The sequence below is a fragment of the Myotis brandtii genome, unplaced genomic scaffold, assembly GCF_000412655.1.
Source record: "Myotis brandtii unplaced genomic scaffold, ASM41265v1 scaffold111, whole genome shotgun sequence".
NCBI lineage: Eukaryota > Metazoa > Chordata > Mammalia > Chiroptera > Vespertilionidae > Myotis > Myotis brandtii.
The window spans coordinates 5,794,553-5,819,322 of NW_005353789.1; the positions used below are offsets into that span (position 1 = coordinate 5,794,553).

General features: G+C 40.4%; 1 protein-coding gene across 4 annotated transcripts in view; it reads right to left on the minus strand.

Annotated features, from left to right (window-relative positions):
• SEPT11 (septin 11) overlaps positions 1 to 24,770 on the minus strand; it is a 114,771-nt gene that overhangs the window by 85,864 nt on the left and 4,137 nt on the right. The window lies entirely within an intron of this gene.

Sequence of the window (24,770 nt, forward strand, 5' to 3'; positions counted from 1 at the left end):
CGCGACTCCGGGCACGTGGGACTGGGAAGCGCCCCCGCCGTAGGGAAGGATTTCTCCAACAGATGTTGGGGTACGTGACCGTGTGCCCGGCGGAACTCAGTCCCATTGCTTGTCCGGTGGTGCGGCGCCGGGGCCGGGGCCGAGGCCCGACGGCGGGGTGTGACCGAGGTGCTGTGGATTCCCCCGCAGAGAGGGGGCCACGACAAGGTGACTGAGGATAGCGACCGGTCCGGGAAGGGAACCAGTTGGATAGAAGAGCAGGGGTGTGGGGAGGCGGGGAAGGACTATGATCAGCCCACGGGAGTGCGCCGCGGGGAAGTCCACGGCCTATGGAATTAGGTCAAAGACAAACCACCTCTTTAGACGGGGCGCCCCAGAGTCTGACCTGAGACTTCCAGGAACTAGGTTTCTTGGGGGCCTTGCGTCTGCCCCTCCTGCCATTTCGGGGGTGGGCGGGGAGGCAGGATTCGAACGCGCCCGGCCGCCTTGGGCCGAAAGTGAGTGGACTCCGGGCGGGGGTCTAGCTGCTGGGTTGCCCCAGGAGGGATCGAAGGGCTGCAGGCCACCCAGGCTGGATCCCACCGGCAGGATGCAGGTGAGACCCTCGGGGATGAGAGTATGACTCAGGGACTCCCCGTGAGTGAAAGACGAGAGGCTCCGAAAGGGGACCTCTTAGGTCTGTGGGCGGACTCCGACTTGCAGACACTAACCTCTTCCGTTTTGACCAATTTCTGCCCCCTAGTCTTCAAACCTTTTGAGACATGGTCCACCATTTTATGTGAAGCATACAGTTACAGCGGTTCTCAACCTGTGGGTCGCGACCCCTTTGGCGGTCGAACGACCCTTTCACAGGGGTCGCCTAAGACCATCCTGCATATCCGATATTTACATGACGATTCATAACAGTAGCAACATTACAGTTATGAAGTAGCAACGAAAATAAGTGTATGGTTGGGGGTCACCACAACATGAGGAACTGTATTTAAAGGGCCAGAAGGTTGAGAACCACTGCAAGTAGATGCTCAGTAAGTGTTGAGTTAAGATGACCACGTGGATGGCCGCAATGCGAAGGGAGGAGGAAGGAAAATACTTTCCTCTGCTGCTCTCTGTATGTCGGCGTTTTGTTCCTTCTTGCGCAGGGAGGATCAGACAGCCTCAGTGCCCGTGTGGACATGAGGTCTCGGTAAACGCTATGAAAAGACTGCTCCGCAGGCTCCCAACCAACCGGATGGAATGGTCATCGTGAACCAACTTGCCATTCTGTGTTCTGTTGACCAGACCAGACTGCAGGACTTACTCAATTAATTGTTTTATTTTTATTTACTTTGTAAATGCTTATGTTGAAAACAGCTGGTTAGATGTTTAGGTAAGAGTATGAATTCCCTACCTTGGTGGGTAGGTTAGTTTATTCTCATCATAAAAGCTTAAAGTCACCTATTCCATGATCTCAACTGTTTGAAGAAACACTTTTAGGACAAAGTCATTACAGTTTACCCAGGTTCTGCCTGATTTTTTCACTAACTAGGAGCAATGCCTTAAATTTCCACCTCCCTGACTTTTGGGGGCAGATAGGCATAAATATATTTAATAAAAATATTTAATTACTGTTGGGCAATAAAGGCTATTTCAGAATGTCAGTTTTCATTCTGAAGTTATTTAAACATCATTCTACAACAGTGGTTCTCAACCTTCTGGCCCTTTAAATACAGTTCCTCATGTTGTGGTGACCCCCAACCATACAATTATTTTCGTTGCTACTTCATAACTGTAATGTTGCTACTGTTATGAATCGTAATGTAAATATCTGATATGCAGGATGGTCTTAGGCGACCCCTGTGAAAGGGTCGTTCGACCGCCAAAGGGGTCGCGACCCACAGGTTGAGAACCGCTGTTCTACAACCATTCTACCCAAGTTTAAAACCACTTCATAGCTAAGTGATCTTGAGCAAATTATTTAACCTTTCAGTGCTTCAATTTCCTCATCTTTAAAATCTATTTAATAATAGTTCCTCCCTAGTAGGGTTACTAAGGGGTTAAATTACCTTTTTTAAAAAATATATATTTTATTGATTTTTTATAGAGAGGAAGGGAGAGGAATAGAGTTAGAAACATCGATCAGCTGCCTCCTGCACACTCCCTGCTGGGGATGTGTCCGCAATCAAGGTACATGCCTTTAACTGGAATCGAACCCGGGACCCTTCAGTCCGCAGGCTGATGCTCTATCCACTGAGCCAAACCCGTTAAGGCTTAAATTACCTTTTTAACTCTGCGCCCAGCACTGTGCTAAGAACTAAACATTTTAAAATGAGGATGCCTCTTTGACTATTAATCAGTGCACAGTCTGCTGAGAGATCTTTAAACAACGCTGATAAGTAATCCAAATCCTAGAAAAGATCCTTGAATTAAGGGAGTTTAAAGCACAGTACAAGGAGCTATTCACTCTCCTGTCAGAACAGGAAAGGCTTCACCAAGGAAAGCGGAACAGGGAGGAGAGCAAGGAGGACATCCCAAACAAGGGAATGGGATGGGTTCCGAGGTCTCATGGGTGATGGTGCTGTCCCAGGGACAGGTGCCCTGGCATTGCCGGAGTAGGATCCTTAGAGGGAGCTTGGCACATTGGGGAAAACACGGCCCTGAACTCCAGCTTATTACTTATTAGCTGTGTGACACTGAGTGAGATACTAGTAGCCTCTCCTCATCTCATCTTTTCCTGTTGTGAAATAGGGTAGTAGCAGAGAGTCCTGATGGAGGACATGTTTGCCAGATCCACTCTTCATCTTCCATTCTGCCCCCAGAAGCTTGAACTCAAAGGGCTTTCCTTCCCTGACTTTCCATTTGAGGTCAGGCAATGGTGAGCAACCACAGTACCACAAAGAGAGGAGTGTTGGTGTTTATTCCCCCAGGCTCCCTTGCTATGGCACCATTGCAGGCTGGCTGCATTCCTCAACCAAAGGTCAGTTACTTCCCTAGGATAATCCAGGGTAAACTCCTCGTGGTTTTGCTACGTTTATCCCACACCCTTGCAAATAGTCATTTTATGAAACTCTACTCAAATTACCCATTGAGAATGTACCATCTCATTTCTGCTAAGACCTTAACAGACTCAGTCCTTCACAGAATTGTTTTGCTCAGAGTTAACTGAGAAAACATAGGTATGCTATAATTAGAGTGACCTATAATTTATTGTCCAAACTTGGAAACTTTTGAGATTGAAAAAAGACGGTTAACGTATTAAGACAATAGGCAAAAACCAGGACTTACGGTCACTATAGCTATCATTACAAGACAAGTTAGGCAATTGAGAAGTGATCATACTTACATACATCTTTTACTAGGCTCTGAGTGCCTCAAGGCAAGAGAACTTATTTGTATTTCAGTTTACAGCACAAAGTCTGGTATAACCAATAAATGTTGAACTGCATTGGAATGAAATGAGGCTAGGGGCTGGGCTAGAAAAACCTTTATTGTCATGCTAAGGATTTAGAACTTGATCCTGTGGCAAATGAAGAGTCAAGAAGGTTAAGCATAGAAGTGACATATTTGCACTTTAGAAAAAATCTCTAGTAATGAAGAATCCAAAAATGAAATTAAGAAAACAACTTCATTTACAACAGCATCAAAAAGAATTAAATACTAAGGAATAAATGTAACAAAGGAACTGTAGAATGTTCACCCAAAATTATTGAAAGAAATTTTTAAAAATCTAAGTAAATGAAAAAACATCTCAAAAAAAGAAAAAAAAATCTCATGTTCATAGATTGGAACATTTAATAGTGTTAAGATGATTTAAAGATTCATCACAATCCATATTAGAATCTTAGCTGGCTTATTTGTAGAGATTGACAATCTGATTCTAAAATTCATATAGAAATTTAGGGACCCAGAATAGCTAACACTTGGAGGACTCCCACTTCCAGATTTCTAATTTTACTACAAAGCAAAAGTAACCAAGATAGTGTCGTACTGGCATAAGGAAAGACATAAAGATCAATGGAATAGAACTGACAGATCAGAAATAAACTCAAATGTTTATGGCCAACTTATTTTGAAAAGCCTATCATTCAATGGAGAAAGAATAATCTTTTTAACAAATAGTGCCAGACAACTGTACAGGCAGAGCAATAGAATAAATTCAGCCCCTTATATCATGTACAAAAATGTATCAAATACCTGAATGTAATAGCTAAAACTATGAAACTCTTAGAAGAAAATATACAGGTACATTTTCATCTTCTCAGATTTGGCAATGGATTCTTAGCTTTTACATTTAGGTATGTAATTTTTGTATATGGTCCGAGATAAAAATTGATGTTAGTTTTCTCATATATACAATTTTTCCAGCATCATCTGTTGAAAAGACTATCCTTCCTCCATTGAATTGCCTTTGCACCTTTAGTAAAATAAAAACTACATGTGCTTGTCAATTTCTGAACTGTCTTCTCTGTTACATTATTAACTAATATGTCTGTTCTTTTGCCCATACCACACTGCCTTGCTTTCTGTGGTTTTATAATAAGTCTTGAAATGAGGGATAATCAACTCTCCAACTTTGTTCTCTTTCAAAATTATTTTGTCTAATCTAGTTCCTTTGCCTTTCCATTTGAATTTTATAAGTTGTAAATTTTACAAAAAATTATGGTGGAATTGAATTGGTATTGCATTAAATCTATAGAATCACTGGGGAGAATTAACATCTTAACAATATTGAATCTAATCCATGAACATGGTATATCAGTCCATTTATTTTCACTGCCTTCTTTAATATTTTGGGATTTCAGCATACAGATTTTGCATGTATTTTCTGTCTTTTCTTCTTTTTTAATATGTAATTCACATACCATATAATTCACCCACTTAAAGTATACAAGTCAATGGTTTTTATTATATTAACTGGTTCCAGTCTCATAATTTCCTCCTTCAGCCTTAGGAGTGGTAATGACTTTTTTTTTTTAATATATTTTTTATTGATTTCAGAGAGGAAGAGAGAGGGAGAGAGAGATAGAAACATCTATGATGAGAGAGAATCATTGATTGGCTGCCTCCTGCGCGCCCCCTACTGGGGCTCAAGCCCACAACCCTGGGCATGTGCCCTTGACTGGAATCAAACCTGGGACCCTTTGGTCTGCAGGCCGATGCTCTGTCCACTGAGCCAAACCAGCTAGAGCTGGTAATGACTTTTTTATTTTTATTCTTTATTAGTTAAGGTATTACAAATGTGTCCTCATCCCCTCCATTAAACCCCCATCCTCTCCCCACCCCACCCCCCACTCATGCTCTCATCTCCCTGTTGTCCATGTCCATTGGTTTGGCTTATATGCATGCATACAAGTCCTTTGGTTGATCTCTTCCCCTTACTCCCTCCCTCCCCTACTTTCCTTTTGGGGATTGATAGTCTGATCGCTGTTTCTCTGTCTTTGGATCTGTCCCTGTTCATCAGTCTATGTTGTTCTCTATAATCCACAAATGAGTGAGATCTTGTGGTATTTATCTTTCTCTGACTGGCTTATTTCACTTAGCATAATGCTCTCCAGTTCCATCCATGCTGTTGCAAAAGGCAAGATGGTAATGACTTCTTAATGCTACTAGTGTTTGGATGCCTTGCCATCTTTTATATGTTCTTCTAACTTTGCCTATTTCAGTGCTTCTCAAATTTTAGTAAATATGAATCACTTGGGAATCCTGTTAAAAATGCAGATTCTAAATTAGTAGGTCTGGGGCCTGAAATGCTCCATCAAACTCGCAGGTGATGCTGATACTGTTGGTCTGGTGATCATACTAACTAGATAGACTAACAATGGTTTACAGTCCTAAAGTACTTCCTTTATTTAAGTTTCTTCATTTGAAACATCTGCAATAAACTTTTTGGTTCACTGAGACCTTGATAGATATAGATAGAAACAAAAACATATGATTGCAATTGTCATCATGAGTTCAATCTCTTTCTTTCCCTATTGTTAAAACATTTATTTAAAAATTTATTCTAGAAATTGTTAAATTTACCAATAATTCTCAAACTTCCCCCTGTTCCCGCTACTTTTTCTTCCCTTTGAAAATCAGGACAATATTTTCCCCTCTTCAAATTTTCTGGTATTTCTTATTTTTCTCTGGTTTCCCAAAACCAAATAATATTGATTCTACAATCACTTATGCAAAGTCTTCCATAGATAATTCATTTAGGCCTGGAAAGTTTAACTCAAAACAATTGGTTGCTCACTTACTAGAATGGATTTCAGGGGCCTTTTTTGTTGTTGTTCACATTTTTTAATATAATGGATATGTAAATAATTACTTCTTGTATGCCAGTGGCCTTTTAGTTGTGTTTATTATACCTTTTTCATTAAAATAACTCTCTTTCAGAGAGGAGACAAAATAAAAGTTGAGCTTTCCTTTTTTTTTTTTTTTTTTTTAAATCTTAAAGCATGATATCATCAGCACCAACCAGTGTTTTTCATCCTTTTTTGTTTGCCTGCTCGTGGCAAGTATTATTTGATAAACAAAAACCAAATTTTGAAAATGTTTTGGCATTCTTTTAAAAGCAAGAATTCTCTAAGCCTACAAGAAAATATCAATCCTTGTAGGCTTGTGCTACTCTTTAATTCAGGCTCTTTTAAAATCTAATCTCATTAACTAGCGTCCTGTGAAATGACATGCTCCCTGGAATACGATGACTTGGCCTGCTGGTCACTCTCCTTGGCAGCCAGCCCTGGAGCTGGGTCAGTTCGCCTAGTTCTGGCCTCTGTAATTCTCCGGTCATTCCTTTCTCCCTGTGGCCAGTCATTGTGGTGCCAGTATTATTCCTTTTTGTGAGCCTAGAACACTGATACAGCTGAAGTCTCCTGACTCCATTTATGTAGCTGAAGTCCCCCTAGATATTGCCATTGACTTAGAATTATACATACATACATAACTGTATATTATGACAACAATATGACTTGTATATTCTCGCCTTTAGTCCCAATCTATTTGCTATCCACCATTTTACCATCATTAATTTCTACCAGGTGATAACTCTCCAGTACATGGGGTTAGCCTGCACCGCACCTTCTTTCTTGTAGACTTGTTCCTTTGGAATGAGGTGAAACATCCTTTATTTATTTCAGTCACAAATTCCTTCCTCTCTCATCTATTAATCTATTGGATCGTGTTCATCTCCTTTTGTTAATTTTTCCCAGTTCGATTTGCCATTAATCCTCCTTTCCTAACCTAAGATTTCAAAAGTCACTAGCCCTATGTCTCAAGTTTCTCCTCTTTCATTTTGCCCCACATGGATTGACAGAAGTGTATTTGGTTGGTTGGTATGATAAATTTTGGCAGATTGTACTTCATGCTTCATCTTTTAGTAAGATAGAATTGGCCATTGCAAGACTGCCTCCATCATTTACCGTGAAAACCATGGGCTTGGGAGTCAGGACAATTTGTACACTTCCCTGCACTGCCAAATATCAAAAGCTTTGCAGTTTTTTTAATTTATATATTAGTTTGGATATAGGCTGAGTTGCTGTAGAAACACCCCAAACTTCAGTGGCCCTCCCCCAAAAGATAGATGTTTATTTCTCTCACGAAATGGTCCAGGAGGTGGTGAGCAGTCCAGAAAGGCCTGGCAGCTTGCTGGTTGTGGTAATCCGGGAGTCCACATTCCTTGTTGCTATCTTGTTGCTCCATCAACTTCTGATTGTTACCTCAGCTACTCTGATCAGAACTGGTTCACTGACACCATAGTCATCTAGCCCATGGGAAGGGTGAAGAAGAGAAAGTAGAAAAGCAATTTCCTTTAAAGGAAGTGCCATGAGCATAGCACTTATCACCTCTGCTCACAATTCTTTGCAAAACTTCTTCAGTCACATGAAAATAGCTGCAGGGGAGGCTAGGATATATAATCTCTTACATGGCACTAAATGCACCACTGAATGTGGGGGAGGGGCACGGATGCTATTTGTGAAAGGAAGAAATGAAAAATGGATACTGGGGGGAAATCAGTCTCAGAAGTAATATATTTATATGGTTAAAAATAAAATAATATAAAGTGGTATAGAATAAAGTCTCCCACCAATTCACCACCTGTATAGTTCCCACCCCTCTCCTCAAGAAATAAATATTAGTGTCTTGTGTACCCAGAATTTTCTTTCTTTAAAAAAAAAATTTACCAATATATATACATATATATATATATGGATTTCAGAGAGAAAAGGAGAGGGAGAGAGAGATAGAAACATCAATGATGAGAGAATCATCAATTGGCTGCCTCCTGCATGCTCCCCACCTGGGGTCGAGCCCACAACTCGGGCATGTTCTCTGACCAGGAATTGAAACTTGAACCGTGACCTCCTGGTCCCTGGGTCAATGCTCAACCACTGAGCCACGCCAGACAGGCTGTAAACTTCTTTAAATGATAACAGAGAAGGCATTAAGTAAATATGTTTCAATATTTAAACATCAATTGGGGATTCAGGCAAGGCTCAGAGGGAAATTATCTTTAATACGATAAAACTCTTCTGTTAAAAGAGGAAACCCATGATCAGTAACCTGGGAGCAGATGATAACTTGGAGTTTGGTGTGCAAGATGTTTATTGGAGATAAAACCTGGGGAAAACGTGGGAAGAAGCAGGATTGGGCACAGGGAGAATCTGAACCATAATGTAGACCCAATAAAACCTCAGCCCACCGGTGGGGAGTTCTGGAGCAAAGAGTGCCCATCAGAGTTGTGTGTCTTCAGGCAGAGATGCCTGGGCCCTTACACCCATCCTGCTCAGTCACTAGTTGGGCAGCTTCTGGAAGCGGCTACCTTAGGAGGAACATCTCTCTGCAGTTGAGGCAGAGCCTGAAGGAGCTGATAGTTGAGATTGTTTGCTAAACGCACTCTGGGTGGCTGGGAAGCAAATTCCTTGAAAGAGATTTGTGTTTGTATTTGTTTATCACAGGCCATAGGTCCTTTTTATTTTTTTCCAGTTTCAAAGTTATTTTTGCTGACTATCATTTTTTAATAAAAGTTTCTATTTAAAAATGTTTTTACATTTGCAGAAAAGTTGTGAAGATGGTATATATAGTTCTCAAGTAATCCATTCCCAGTTTTCCCTATTATTAACATTTTATATTAGTGTGTTACATTTGTTACTAATGAGCCAACCTTGATACATTATTATTGGCTTAAATCCTAATGTTCTTTTCCTGTTCCAAGATCCCTTACAGGTTATTCCATTCCATTTATTTGTCATGTCTCCTTGGGCTCCTCTTGGCTATGACAGTTTCTCAGACTTCCCTTGCTTTTGATGACCTTGACTTTTGTGAGGAGTACTTGTCAGGCATTTGGTAGAATGTCTTTCAATTTGGATTTGTCTGATATTTTCCTCATGATCAGACTCAGGTTATGAGTCTGTGGTAGGAAGATCAAAGAGGTAAAATGCAATTCTCATTACATCATACAGTGGGAGAAAGTTAATAAACAGTTACCTCAACCAGATAATTGAGGTCAACATCAATAATGAGTCATGCTGATAGTGTAGTACCCTTGATATGATGTAATATGAATAGCATTGGGAGCTCTTTCAGTTGGTTACTGTGTCCCTTTAACACACCCTTATCATTGGTTTTGTTTGTTTGAGCACTTCCTTACTTTCGGGCACTACAAAATGCTCCAGGCATGTCTTGTATATTCCCTGCCCCAACCCTTGAATCTGCCATTTTTTTCTAAAGGGCTCTGGTTCCTTTTATTGGCGAACTATTGACCCGGTGCACGGATTCATGCACATTGAAAGGAAATTAATTAGAAGGTGGCCTGCGGGGGCGGGACTGGGCAAGATGGGCAGGACATGCCCTGGAGCCAACTTCCCGTGGTCCCTCCCCAACCAGCTGCAGCTGGGGTGGTGCTGTGGCTCATCTGCAGAGTGAGCGGGGTCCCTCTGGCAGGTGGGGTTCCTCAGCCTAGCCTGTGGGGATCAGGCTGAAACTGGCTTTCCGACATCCCCCAAGAGGTCCCGGAGTGTGAGAGAGGGCACTCTGCAAAGTTGCTGTCTTACAGGGTGTGGAACGCAAATGCAAGTGTGCAGTAAACCAGATTAGGCACTTACATTGCCCCAGCAATAACATAACCCACGACCGAAAGTAGAATCGCGCAGCCCTGCGAGGAATCGGGCTCCCTCCTCTCTGGTTTCGGGGTGCACCGCCCAAGAACCGCCACTGCCAAGTCAGTACAGCTTGGCAGCTCCTGGTGGTCAGTGCGCGTCATAGCTACCGGTCGGATGGACACTTAGCCTATTAGCCTTTTATACATATAGATAGTATTAGAAACCAAAACCTGGGCTCCAGGTTTGCTCATTGCTCATTGGAGTGTGGTTGCTTCCAGGCAATCTCAGGAGTCCAAGTATGGAAATGATATGTGTATACTACCCTGTTTATATGCACATATCTGTAAATATTTCTATGTGTAGCCATTTGTATCTGTTGTAAGATAAACATGAGTTCATTCTGATGACTCCAACTGAAATCCATTACTACATAAATCATTCTAGCCTTCTTCCTTGTTTATCTGTAACCTCTCACTCCAACAGTGAGAAGCCTGGCTCTCACCATCCACCATCCCTTTACCTAATTGTTCAATGTTTAGTGTACATTTGTGGTAGTTTCAGAATGTTAACAAATACCCCATTAGCAACAACTGTTTCATTAGAGCACAGTGTTTATATGTTCTACGTTATATACAGTTTCTTTTGCCTTTAATCTACAGACTCCACTCATTTCCAATATTACTCAGGTCAGCAGCATTCCCCTCCCACTCCTTTAGTGAGGTTGTTTCATACATTTGTAATACAGTTCGAGTCTTTCATCACACTCTGTATTCCATCCTGGGATTCCCCAACCTCCTACATTATTTTTTAAATTTGCATACACTAAGGTTCACTGTTTATGCTGTAAAGTTATGGTTTTGACAAATGCATAGTGTCATGTATCCATTACATATATGATCCATACAGTATCATATAGAACGGTTTCACCACCCTAAAACCTCCTCTGTATTGTATCTATCCAACCCTTCCTGAGCCCCTCAAAACCACTGATCTGTTTATAGATTTTATAGACAGTCTCAGAAATGGAATCATACATTATGTAGCCTATTCAGACTGGCTTCTTTCAGAGAGCAATATGCACCATATTTCCTTTTTACCTTTCATTCGAAATCTCGCTAACTTGGAATAGAAACAAGTTCCTACAGAAAGATTTCAGGAAATCTCAATTAGGCTGTGGATATTTTTTGCCCATTTTGAAGTTTCTGATACATGTTGCTATTTTACAGAAAAGCCCTCTGCCCTTTGGGAAGCACTGGGTACATATTTTAAAATCCTTGCCATTGTCATAGTAAAGAATGATAACTTATAGATTTTTACATTTAAATTTATATGACCATTAGTGATTGAATCTTAAAAAATATTTTTACTAGCCTTTTTTTCTTTGTTAAATTTGCTACTCATTTGCCTATTATTTCCATAAAAAGTGTTTAACTTTTTTTCTTGAGCTATAGAAATTTTTATGCATGAGATATCAACCGTGTTATAGATAAATAAAATTATCTGTCTGACTGAAAAATAGTCCATCATATGAGCACATCAAAATTTATGTAGCTGTTCCCTGATTATTGAATATTAGGTTGTTTCCAATTCTTTTTCTTTCCTCCCTTTTTTCCTTTCTTCTTTTCTTCCTCTTTTGCTTTCATTCTTCCTTCCTCCTATTATAAAAAGCATCATAAACACCTTTGCACACATGTGGCTAAATTTCTAATTATTTCCTTAAGAAATGTTCCCGGAAGTGAAATGACTAGATCTAAGAGTATGAATAATTTTAAACTCTTGATACATGAGTTATTTTTCAGAAAGAACAGGGGCAGCGAAGGAGACAATGCAGGTTCAGAGGTGAGCAGCTGACACAGTATGGGGAGCTGTGTCCTGCAGCCGCAGTGGCTGAGGGGCTGGGAGGGAGGGCTGGGCAGAGGGACAGAGCATCAACAATGTCCGCTATGGTATTATTAAGCCAGTTTTAAAGTTGAGTAAACTGGAATTCAGAGAGTTTACCTGTCCACAGTAACATTGCAAGTAAGTGGCAGACTGGGGATCCATTTAGCGTGACTGCAGCCCTATATTCATTACTGCTCCTAAAACATGTTAATGTTGTAGGCAAAACCTAAAGATTATGGAATTAATCACAGAAATGTGGAGCTAGGAAGTAATCAGAGATTCTTTTTAAAAAAATATATTTTTATTCATTTCAGAGAGGAAGGGACAGGGAGAAAGAGACAGATTCTTCAGTGATTAGAGAGAATCCTTGACTGGCTGCCTCCTGCACTCCCCACATTGGTGATTGAGTCTGCAACCCGGGCATGTTCCCTGAGTGGGATCTAACTGTGACCTCCTGGTTCATAGGTCGATGCTCAACCACTGAGCCACACTGGCCAGGGACATCAGAGATTCTTGAGGCTGTTTCCTAGAATAAGGATCAGGAGTCAGGAATGTGACATTAACTTGGAAGCCTGAGATCACAGTGCTGGATGGTTTTAGATAGGATCTAGAACAACACCGTGACCGCCACACACAGCACTCCTTCCACAACAATGCACAGCCCTGTAGGTAAATATATTTAACTCATTTAGAAATAAAAAGCTGCATATTTATTTTTATTACAAATGTAATATACATTAGATTTGAAATCCAAAATTAAGGAATTGCTTTATTTCTTCTAAATAGTATCATGAGCCCTGTGCCTGATGGAACCTTAAAGATTATTACATATTTGATTATTTCTCTTCTTGCTGCCTAACACTTTTCCCTATGAAGTCATTTCCTAAATAAAAGTGAAATTAAATTAGCAATTAAAAATAAATGAGCTACTTGTTATAGTCTCTAGGAACCACTTGGGATGAACTAAAGTGTTATTCAATTAGCAAACTAAAGATTGTCTGCATAACCTTATTCATGTTCACCATTTCCTCGGGGTGCTATTAATAGAGACTCCTGTAGTCTCTATTTAAAATATTAGGAAACTAACACAAGGTGCTTTTTTCCTAGCACAAAAGGCAATCTGTAAAGACACATTATAAGACTGTAACTGCAATCTTTTAAAATGAGAAAAAAGTCATTATACCATTTTTGTCACTATTTGATGAACTAATTCAATGAAGTACAGTAAATATTCTCATTTGAAATAACAGTAAAACCATTGCTTGTGTTTAGTGGGGGAAACAAATCTTTTATTAAAAATTTAACTTGTGAGTTAATGTGGGGATTCTAATTTAATAAGAGCAGTCACAGATGTGATAATGATATGATAATATCATCCTTTCTTCATAAGGAAGATTCTATATCCATACACATTGACCAGTTATTTTCTTTATTATTTTTGCAGTTGATTTAAAAAATTCTCTCCTTATTTATGTTCATTTTACGAATATTTATTTTATATTCTGCCACATGGATTGCTCTGAAGCTTTGTCCTTGTCTAAATCTGAAACTATGGTCCTTATTTTCCGTACTCCCCACCGTACAGATCAGCACATACCATCCTTTATTCCCATCTTTTTGGAGTGATGTAATTTTTTTCTAATGCACTATGTCTTGTCCCTGTAAAGTCCCGAGTATTTCTGCCATCATAAACATAAATTTCCAAGAAGGTCCTTCTTCCTACCTGGGAGTGGAGGGTACAAAAGGAGGAGAGTAAGAGGAGAGGAGGGTGCAGAGCAAGTATGGAAACAATCCACTTTGCCAGAAGAATCAATGTAATAAAACCATGTACTGAAAGAAGTATCATGTGTTACATTCACACCACCATTCATATATATTTAGATAGCAGCAGCTATTTTGTTTCAACATCCCAGGAGATATTCTCCTAATGGAAACATGTGTAATCACATGGCTAAAAGAGAGCCTCTCACTTTACTCTTTCGTCTCCAGGCATATCCACCCCTGATAATTTTGGGTAAACAGGACTCATCATCTTTGAAAAGGTCAAAAAGAAGAGAAAGTGTCTTTTGAAAAGCACCTTTAGTAAACATTCAGAGTATAAAGTACAGTTCAAATCTTAAAATGTCAATACTTTATCTCTCACTTTAAGAAGTGCCTCCAAGTAGCACTGTTGCTACCTTCTTTCTATATTCAAGATCGGGTGCTTTTGTACTAAGTACTTTCCTGTGCTGTAGTGTTCTCAGACTTTTAGATAATGGCCCACTTAGCAAGCGCTACCTCCCCCGTGCACTCTAACAACTCTCCAACACCAAATGGGTGTTTAACAATTCCATTCAAATCTGACACTATGCAGACCACACAGGTTAACAGCTCAGTCTCAAAAGACTGCCCCCCCCTTTCAGACCCCAGCCACAAGTCCAGGGGGCCGTATGCACTTCTGATGGACCAGCTTGACTATAAATTTGGCAGTTCCTATGACTCTTTTTAGATTAATTCACTATAATGACTCATAAAATTAAGAAAGCACTATACTTTTAAATTTTAAAAAAATGTTTTTAAATTTTTTTTTTCCAGAGAGGGAGAGAGGTATAGAAACATCAATGATGAGAATCATTGATTGGTTGCCTCCTGCATGCCCCTTACTGGGGATGGAGCCCCCAACCTGGGCATGTGCCCTGACCAGGAATCGAACTGTGATGACCTGGTTCAAAGGTTGAACTCAACCACTGAGCTATTCCTTTTTATTGCCAAATAGTGTTCCATTATAGAGATTTACCACATTTTACTCATCCATTTATCAGTTTGTGGACATTTGGACTGTTTCCACTTTTTGGCTAGTATGAATAATCCTGCTATGAGTATTCATGTATGAGTTTTTATGTGCACGTGTTTTATTTCTCTTGGATATATGAGTGGGAGTAGAATTGCTTTGCCATTTGGTCTATCTATATTTAACCTGAGGAGTTGCTAAACTGTTTTCCAAATGCAGAACCATTTCACATTCTCATCAGCAGCGTATGAAGAGTACTAGGTCTTATGTCTTTCCTGGTGAAGAAATTAAAATTCTTCCCCTAGGTCCAATTTTTTAAAAACCTGGGAAAAGACTTTATTTGGCCTGGCCTGAGTTAGAGACTGACCTATTTTCTTATCTTTGTTATTAGAGAAAGGATTACATGAGAAGATGGCTATCCAACGCAAGGCTATGAGGAGTATTTCCCTGGACAGTTATATACTACTGCCCTAGGCAGACAAAATGCCTGCCACAGGAGCCTAAAATTCAAGGCTAGTGCTACCTCCTAAGTGTGTGGGAGCATTGGGTTGATACAATGACTGGCATTGTATACTACTGGCATGTAGGTGTGTCTGGGGCCTGGGGGTGTAAATGTCCTGAAATGTACAGACAGTCTCATTCAATAAAGATGTGTCCTGCCCAAAAGGCCAATACTGTTCCAGCTGATAAACCCAGTCCTGTGATAATGAACCCCCCTTCTCATAGTTGGGGGCATACCTATTCAATATAAATATTTTTTCCCAGCCTGCCTTTGCAGCTAGATGTGGCCATGTGATCGAGTTCTGGTCAATGGACTGTACGCAGAAGTGCTGTATATAAGTTCTGAGAAGTGTCCTTGGAGCGGGTTTGTGCTCTCCTCTTTGTCATTCTTCCTTCCTGCTAGCTGGAATGCAGATATTGATGGCTGGTGCTGGAACAGCCATCTAGACCTATAAAAGGTCAATCCCATTTTGAGAAATCGTGGAACAACAAGATGGGAGGGATATGTAGAGCAAGCATGTCAAACTCGCGGCCCACAACGAATGTTTTTGCGGCCCAGCCAATATAACAGTGTGAGCAGATACTTACAATTATGAAAGGAAATAAGTCTCCTGTCAGATCCAGAATTACTGGCTTTCACTTTGGGTCAGTTTTGAAAGTAATCACTGCAAACAAGATTTCCCCCAAAGTAGGAAAGATAGTAGCAGAGAAGAGATGCCAAGTATCAGGAAGAAAACCTTAATTTTATCATGGCTCTTGTTCTTTTTTTTTATATACTATACTCTTCGAAATAAACCTACGTTTCTATGAAAATGGAAGCTTTTGTTTTTTTGCAGCCCACATAAACTTAAACCTTGTTTATTTGGCCCGTGTTAGCCTTTGAGTTTGACATGCTTGCTGTAGAGTGCCATATCTACTCTGGGCTGCCCATGATTATGTGTGAAGAAATAAACTTCTATCTTAATTAGACTGCAGTTTTGGTTTTCTGTCACTCTTAGCTGAACCAAGTCCTACTATCACCATGTACTATGTGCCAGCACCTTCTCTAAGTACCATCTGTGAAAACACTACACGCATTAACTCAATGATTGCCCACATCACACCAATGAGATAAGCACTTCTGCCACACACTCCCATTTTGAAATGGAAAAACTGAGGCTCAGAATAATTAAATACCTTGCCCAAGTTCATACCGATTTCACACGGAAGACGCTGTGTCTCCAAGCCCATGCCTAAAGCTATCCTGTGAGACACCGACAAATGAATGAACCCAGAATAAGCAGATAATGATAAAAACCAAACTAACAGTAATACACTATTAATAGGTGAAAAGACTTGTCATCAGAACCTCAGATACCTCAATATACTAGTGATGACACATGATAAGAAATTGGCCCTTTGAAATTCGGGAGAAAACCAATTCTCTGCATATGTGCACTTGCCAAGCGTTTTTGTGGCTGCCAGGCTTCTCAGTCGCGTGCTAAATTAGAATCCTTAGCACTTCTAGATGTGTGCCAACTGCAGTTTATAAATATTAAATGGTAATAACGCATGTGGGAGATGACTAAGTGTCCCCTGGCTGCATGCAAAACTGAAAATCTGTGGAATTACACTTCCGTCCCATGTAAGGAAGGAAGATGTGCTTTTGTCAAATTCAGGCCATACCTTGAGAAGCATTCGTATATAATGCTGCATGTGGAATGAAGCCTCTTGTTTTACATCCATAGCCCTCTGTTTCTTTTCTTTTTTAAAAAATTTTGTTTTATTGCTTAAAATATTACAAAGAGTAGTAGTACATATGTCTCTTTTTCCCCGCCCCCCTTGACCTTCCCCCGGCCTCCCCTACCCGCACTGTCTTGTGCCCATTGGTTATGCTTATATGCATGCATACAAGTCCTTTGGTTGATCTCTTAACCCCTCTCCCCTCCCCCCAACCCTCCCCGGTCTTCCTGCTGTAGCCCTCTGTTTCTTGTTCCTTTGTATCTCGCATTGTCTCATATGTTTCTGTATGTCTCAGGTTGGTTTGAAATTTAGGACATAAAGTGTTGTGAGATGATTAAATTCATCTTGCACCTGCATGGCATTAGGGACACAATGATGGCTAAAAATGATCCTCACCTTCTGGAAACTCACAGCCAGTCCACTCGGGGAGACATGGCCAAGGCAAGTGCAACCCAAGGTGAGATGTACCGTAATAAGGCATGTTCTACAGGAAGAGAACAGAAGTGGTTATTTGTTGGCGAAGGCTTGAACAATCACTGGGATTCTGCCAAATGGAGAAAAGAGAAATCAGGCTGAGAAAAAGAGTAACAAAAACACAAAGCTGTAGAAAAAAATGGAAGAGGCTTAGGGAGTGACATTTATTTAAAATTATATGCATGGATTACTATACTAGTGTATATTGTGAAAACAAACATAAGTCGAAATTATAAGGAAAAAATAAGCAATTCTAAAGGTACTGCTAATCATGAACATGGTAAAATTGAGTTTAAAAAAGTGAAAACAGAAATCTTATTATTAATTTTGTTTTCTAACTTTATAATGTCTAATAATATGAAACTCGGCAATTTATTGATTCCTGTCGGGGTGCTTTATTTTTATTTTTTTCCAGAACAGAGATATTAGGAAAGGTTGTGAGAGGGGGAAAAAGCATGGTACTCTACTTAGGAATGAGCCATCTCTCTAAACACAAAAATTATACAGACTTACTTGTATGTTGCACACATACAAACACAAAGATATTACTAATCATGATGCCTTTTTACATTATTATCAGCTAATACCTTAAGCCTCACTATATACTTAAGGAGGAGCTCATCATTAAAGATGAAGAGTGTACATTTCTATTTCAAGCATTTTTCCCATAATTTTAAATTTGGGAGCCAGTTTTTGTGAGGTGTGGTTAAATGGTACTGCTACAAGTCTAATTGCTGAAGGCTCATATTTGGTGGAGCCTTAGTCCCGTAGGCTTAAAGTTTAGTGTTATCTTTAATTCATAGTTTCTTTGTGAGAATTACTTTAAATCATTTGCCTTCTTGGTAAAGATTAATTTAAAACTAGATAATATAATCTGTATTACCCATTCCAAAGGGGTAAAAGGACAATAAAGTTACAGTATGTATTGAAAGAAAACAGATGAGAATGATACTATGGAACCCTTCCCATTACAGTATCTTCCCTTAGGGTACTTCCCTTCCTGCCTGTTACATGAGCTAGTCCATCCTTGTATGTGTGGGGCAGCTTCCTCACCCATGTATGAATGCAATGAGCATAGCACCCAATACATAGGAGGCATTCAATACATATGTGTTGAGTTGAGTGAATGAATAAGAGGAAGGGTAGATTTTAAAGATCTTGATCTTGTAAGCAACAAAGAATCCATTCAGAGTTGTTTTGGAGCTTTGGTAGTTGTTTTAATAAGATGGTGACATGATCAGATCCAGTTTTTAGGCCTATAAGATGAGCATCAGAGTGGAGGACGGACTGGAGTTGGAGAGGGCAGACTAGAGGCAGGGAGATTGATTAGCAGGCTGATGCAATAGTCCAAGTGAAAGGTACAAGAGCCTGAAATGTCAGTGGCCAATGAAATGGACATTAGACAAAGTTCAGGTTGACAGGACTTTATGACTAATTGGCCTGGGGGTGAGGGAAATATCCAGAATTAATTCAAGTTGTCTAGTTTGGATGCCTGTGAGCTAGATAATACAGAAAGAGTGACTTTGGGGGGAGGGAAGGATAATGAGGGCTGGTCTGGACATGCTGATTTGGGCCTAGAGAGACTCAGCAAGAAGCTGGCAATGTGACTCTAGAGCTCAGGAGAAGGCCTGCATGGAGCTGCATATTTGGAGGTGATAATTACTTGATAAATATTTGACAAAATGTCTCCCAAGGAGAAGATATGTTTGAAAGAGGGGTCCATCCTGTTACTTCTTGGCTTTAAAATGCTTTTGGTCTGCCAAACCGGTTTGGCTCAGTGGATAGAGCGTCAGCCTGCGGACTGCAAGGTCCCAGGTTCGATTCTGGTCAAGGGCATGTACCTGGGTTGCGGGCACATCCCCAGTAGGAGATGTGCAGGAGGCAGCTGGTCGATGTTTCTCTCTCATTAATGTTTCTAACTCTCTATCCCTCTCCCTTCCTCTCTGTAAAAAATCAATAAAATATATTTTAAAATAAATAAATAAATAAAATGCTTTTGGTCACATGATTTAAAAGATAAAGTCCAAATGTCTTAATTTTATACCCAAAAGTATCCCCAGTCTAATATCAACCCATCTTGTTTAGTCATTTATTCAACACACCAGCCTTTATAGAAAGCCTGGATGCGCCGTGGTATGTCTTGGGGACAGAGAGATGACTAAGTCTTTGTTGCTGCCCTGGAAGAGGTCTATTGGGGAAAAGAGACAACAAAATAGACGATTGGCATTCAGCAAAATAAGGATAGTAATAGAGACCATCTCATATGGTTGTAGCAAGAATTAAATGAGTTCATACACATAAAGTCCTAAAACTGTTGAATATGCAATTATTATTATTATTATAGGAGGGGTATATAATGGTACTGGGGTGTAATTCCCTTGATTGGGCAACTACTGAGCTGAATCATGAAGGAAATTTGAATTAGCCAGAATAAAGGTTGGAGAAAGACATTCCTGAACTTCCTCCTGTTCCCTTGTGTAGTGGGTTGAATGGTGTTCCCCTTTCTCCCCCTACCCCCCGCTCCCCTACCCCTGCCACCCAATGATATGCCCATGTCTAAATTCCTGGAACCTGTGTATGTTACTATAAAGTAAATAACTGTAAAAAGGTAACCATTTGCAGATGTCATTAAATTAAGGATCTTATGATCAGATCACCCTGGATCTGAGTGGGCCCTACACTCAATGACCAATGGCCTTGTAAGTGACAGAAGAGGAGAACCACAGAAAAGAAGAGAGGACCATGTGAAGACAGAGCCAGATGGGAGTAGTGTGGCCACAAGCCAAGGAAGCCAAAGCATGCGGATAGTTATCAGGAGCTGGAAGAAGAAAAGAAGGATTCTCTCCTAGAGTCTCCCGAGGTAGTCTAGTCCTACCAGCACCTTGATGTCTAATGTCTGGCCTCCTGAACTGTGAGAGAAGAAATGCCCGTTATTTTAAGCCACCCAGGTTGAAACAATGCATTACAGCAACCCTCTCCACAGCTAATTCTTTGCTGGTGGTGAACAGAACACACCCCAGGCCCTCATGGAGTCTGTATTCTGGTTGAGGGGTCACACAAAAATAAACAAATACAGAGTTAAATTTATTTTTATTATTTTTAACACTTATCTTCATTGTTGAAAGTATTACAGATGTCCCCCTTTTTTCCCCATTGACCCCCTCCACCTCACACCTGTACCCCCCACGCCCCCGCCCCCACTCCTCCAGGCCTTCACCACACTATTGTCTGTGTCTATGGGTTATGCATATATGCATATAAATTCTTTGATTAATCTCTCCCCACCCACCCTACCTTCCCTCTGAGATTTATCAGTCTGTTCCATGCTTCTATGTCTCTGGATCTATTTTGTTCACCAGTTTATTTTGTTCATTAGATTCCACATATGAGTGAGATCATGTGATACTTGTCTTTCTCTCACTGGCTCATTTCGCTTAGCATAATACTCTCCAGGTCCCTCTATGCTGTCTCAGAGGGTAAGAGATCCTTCCTTCTTATAGCTGCATAGTGGAGTGTTAGGTACTATGAAAGTTAAACTCCAGAATTTCATATCCAATTGTCCACTTGCCATTTCTACTTAAATGTCTATGGGCATCCCAAAGTTAACTTTCCCCAAATAGAAATGACTGGAGGTAGGAAGCTGATTTTTTTCAAGAGAGTCAGGCTAGACCTCTGGGCGGAGGTGACGGTACAGGAATGATGAGGCTGAGCTACGGTGGTGAATGAAAGGGGAGGTTCAAAGCAAGGTCCTTTTTGTTTGTTTTTTGGGGGGGAGCACAGTGCTTGGAGGTGAAGAGAGAAAGAGGTTGAAGATTCAAAGGAGGAGGTAACAGGAGTAAATCCAGAGGAGGCAGAGTGACATGGGGCTAAGGTGAGAAAGCAGCACAGGGATCAAGGTCTCCAAAGGGAAATAGTAAGAACAGAGCAGGGACTAGGGATGCTGACTCAGAGGAAAACTGTCTGGGTTTGAATCCTGGCTCTGTCACTTTTGGTTATAAAATAGCAGGAAATTACATAATCGGGATCTTGATTTCCTCCTCTATAAAATAAATAAGGATAATAATAGCTCCTACCTCATGGGATTTGTTAGGAGACTTAAATATGTTAATATATGCATAGTACTTGGCTCGATGGCTGGCACTGAGTATGCAATACGTGTCATTATCACGATTAAGATTATTAGAAGTAGCATCAGGTCTAGAATGAGAATGTGAACACTGGAAGGAACTTCAGAACCCTCTAGTGCAGTGGTTCTCAACCTTCTGGCCCTTTAAATACAGTTCCTCATATTGTGACCCAACCATAAAATTATTTTCGTTGCTACTTCATAACTATAATGTTGCTACTGTTATGAATCATAATGTAAATATCTGATATGCAGGATGGTCTTAGGCGACCCCTGTGAAAGGGTCATTCGACCACCAAAGGGGTCTCGACCCATAGGTTGAGAAACGCTGCTCTAGTGTCTAATTCTCTTATTGTACAAATGGAGAAACCGGGGCCCAGAGAGTTTGTAAATTGGCCAAGTTTAAAGAGCTAATTAGAGGCAGAGTCAAAACTAGACTTCTTGAAACTTTGTGTGTTTTCTGGTGGGCTTCACGTAGAGATTCAGGCATCATAATGATACAGGTGGTAATTGGGGATCTGGGGAAATAGACGATGTTACTCAGGTAGAATCCAGAGAATGAGCAAACAATGTGGAAAGAAGAGATAGCAAGGCTGACTCTGAGTTGGGTCAGGGAGGTAGAAGAACTAGAAAAAGCTATTGGTTGTAGAAGCCAAGACAGAGACTTCAAGGGGAGAAAATGGTCAATTGGATCAAATACTCCAGAGAGTTGAAGAAAGATTCTGACTTCAGTGCAAAATGCTAGATTCGGGTCAACTTAATTCAAGCATGAGTTCCATAAGACACTGAGCTCTAAAACTGTTCTTGTTCTATTTGCAAAATCAGGATGTGCATGGAAAACCTGCTGATTAGTTTAACAAATTTAAATCCATACCTTGTAAAGTTGGCAATGGAGGGAGACTTTCTACTTGGAAGGGACCTTGCTCCAGACCCTGACATTAACTTTGGTTGTCTCTCACACTAATGTCTGCTGTAGACACAGTCAGCAGACTGGCCTTAGGGGGACAAAACATGGATTTTACAATTCCTCTCATTGCCATAGTACAACTGAGACAAGTTATATTATTTAAGCAAGATACTACTAAAGGTGCCCTAGCTGGTTTGGCTCAGTGGATGGAGCTTTGCCCTGCGGACTGAAGGGTCCCGGGGTTCGATTCCGGTCAAGGGCACATGTCTGGGTTGTGGGCTTGATCCCCAGTAGGGGGCATGCAGGAGGCAGCCAATCAATGATTCTCTCTCATCATTGATGTTTCTCTGTCTCTTTTCCTCACCCTTCCTCTCTGAAATCAATAAAAATATATATTTTTAAAAAAGATACTACTAAAGGTTGGACCCCTAATGTTATGGCTGGTCATGAAACTCTTCTTCTCTTTTAGATTCCCTTCATAAGTAAATTCATTTAATCTCATAGCTTTAACACGCCATCTCAGTGTCCCAAACTCTCAAATGTATATCTCCAGCCTGACTTCACCCCTGAGCAATTGCCTACTCTATATCATTACTTAGATGTCTGGTGGTCATCCTCAACTTAGCCTTTCCAAAAGCAAACACTTGACTTCCTGGCCACAAACTAGGTCTTACCTCCATATCCCCCATCTTGGTAAATTTATGTCCAACCCACAGCACATTCTCTAGGGTCTCCTCCAGAATATTTTCCAAATCTCAGTCCTTCTCTATACCTGATACCTTGTTATTCCAAGCTGCCGCCCTCTCTCACCTGGCCCTCTGTAGTAGTGTCCCAACTGGATTTTCTGCTTCTAGTTTATAGCATCTCCTTTCATCTGTTCACACGACAGCCACAAATCTGTTTAATACATAAATCACATGTTACTCTCCTGATTATAAACCTCCAATGGCTTCCCATCACATTAGGACTAAAACCCAAGATCCATGAGACCTTATAAGATCCAGACCTTTCTCATTGTTTTGACTTCTCACACCAGCTTCCCTCTCTCACTAGGCTCCAGCTTAGTCCTAGTTTTCTGTTCCTCAAACAAGTCATGCTGATTGCTGATGTACTAGGTGTACTAGTTAATAAAGCAAATTTTTTTCAATAGATGGAGTCACACATATGTTGATATATATGTGATTTGATATGTATGCTATTTTGTTGTATTGACAGCAAGCTTCAAAACTTCATGTCAAATTTTCTGAAGGTGTTAACATCATAGATATTTTTACACTTAAAAATGTCAAATTTCGTGCCAAAAAAAGAGCATTTGCGGGAAGTTTTAATTCATTATTTTATTTTGAAGAAAAGTGCTGCTGGTAGTTATCGTATACTTCGGGAAGCTTATGGTGAACATGCTCCATCTCAAGATACTTGTGAACACTGGTTTAAATGCTTTAAAAGTGATGAATATTGATGTGAAAGACAAAGAACATCCAGGTCAATTTGAACCACGCTTTGATTGTAAAATGACCAGAATGGGCCAGAAGACACGGCAAAGTAATTTTGCTTCATGATAACGCACCACCACACACTTCAAAACCAGTTAAAGACACGTTAAAAGATCTTGCCTGGGAAGTATTAACCCACCCGCCGTATTCACCAGACCTTGCTCCTTCAGATTACCACTTGTTCTGATCGATGGCACACACACTTTCTGAGCAGCACTTGAAAATGTACGAAGAAGTGGAAAATGGAGTCTGAATGGTTTGCCTCAAAACAAGAAAAGTTCTATTGGGACGGTATCAACAAATTACCTGAAAGATGGGGAAATGTGTAGCTAGAGATGGACATTACTTTGAATAAAGCACTTTTGATGTTTCTCTTGAAATTATCGTGTTTCCTTTGATTACAAATCTGGTATACCTGGTAATATTACCTCATCTCTCTATCTGGAATGGCTTGCCCCACCCTGCTCCCCTCTTCTCCGTCTTCACTTGGCTGTCTCCTCCTCACCACACAGGTCTCTGCTTACTGATGTTTCCTAACAGCAGCCTTCCCAGTTCATGCTTGTAGATAGCTCTCTAGTCAGTATCTACCATATCCGTTAACTTTGTATCTGATCACTTATCTAGTACTATAATCTTATTTACTTTTATGTTTATTGTCTGTTTCTTCCCCACTGGAATGTAAGTTTTCTGAAAGCAAATTTTCTGTTTGGTTTAACCACTTTGTATTCAGCCCCAGAAAAGTGCATACACATGGTAGGCATTCAATAAATACTGACAGAGAAAGAAAGAAAACAAAGGGAGGGAGGGAGGGAGGGAGGGAGGGAGGAAGGAAGGA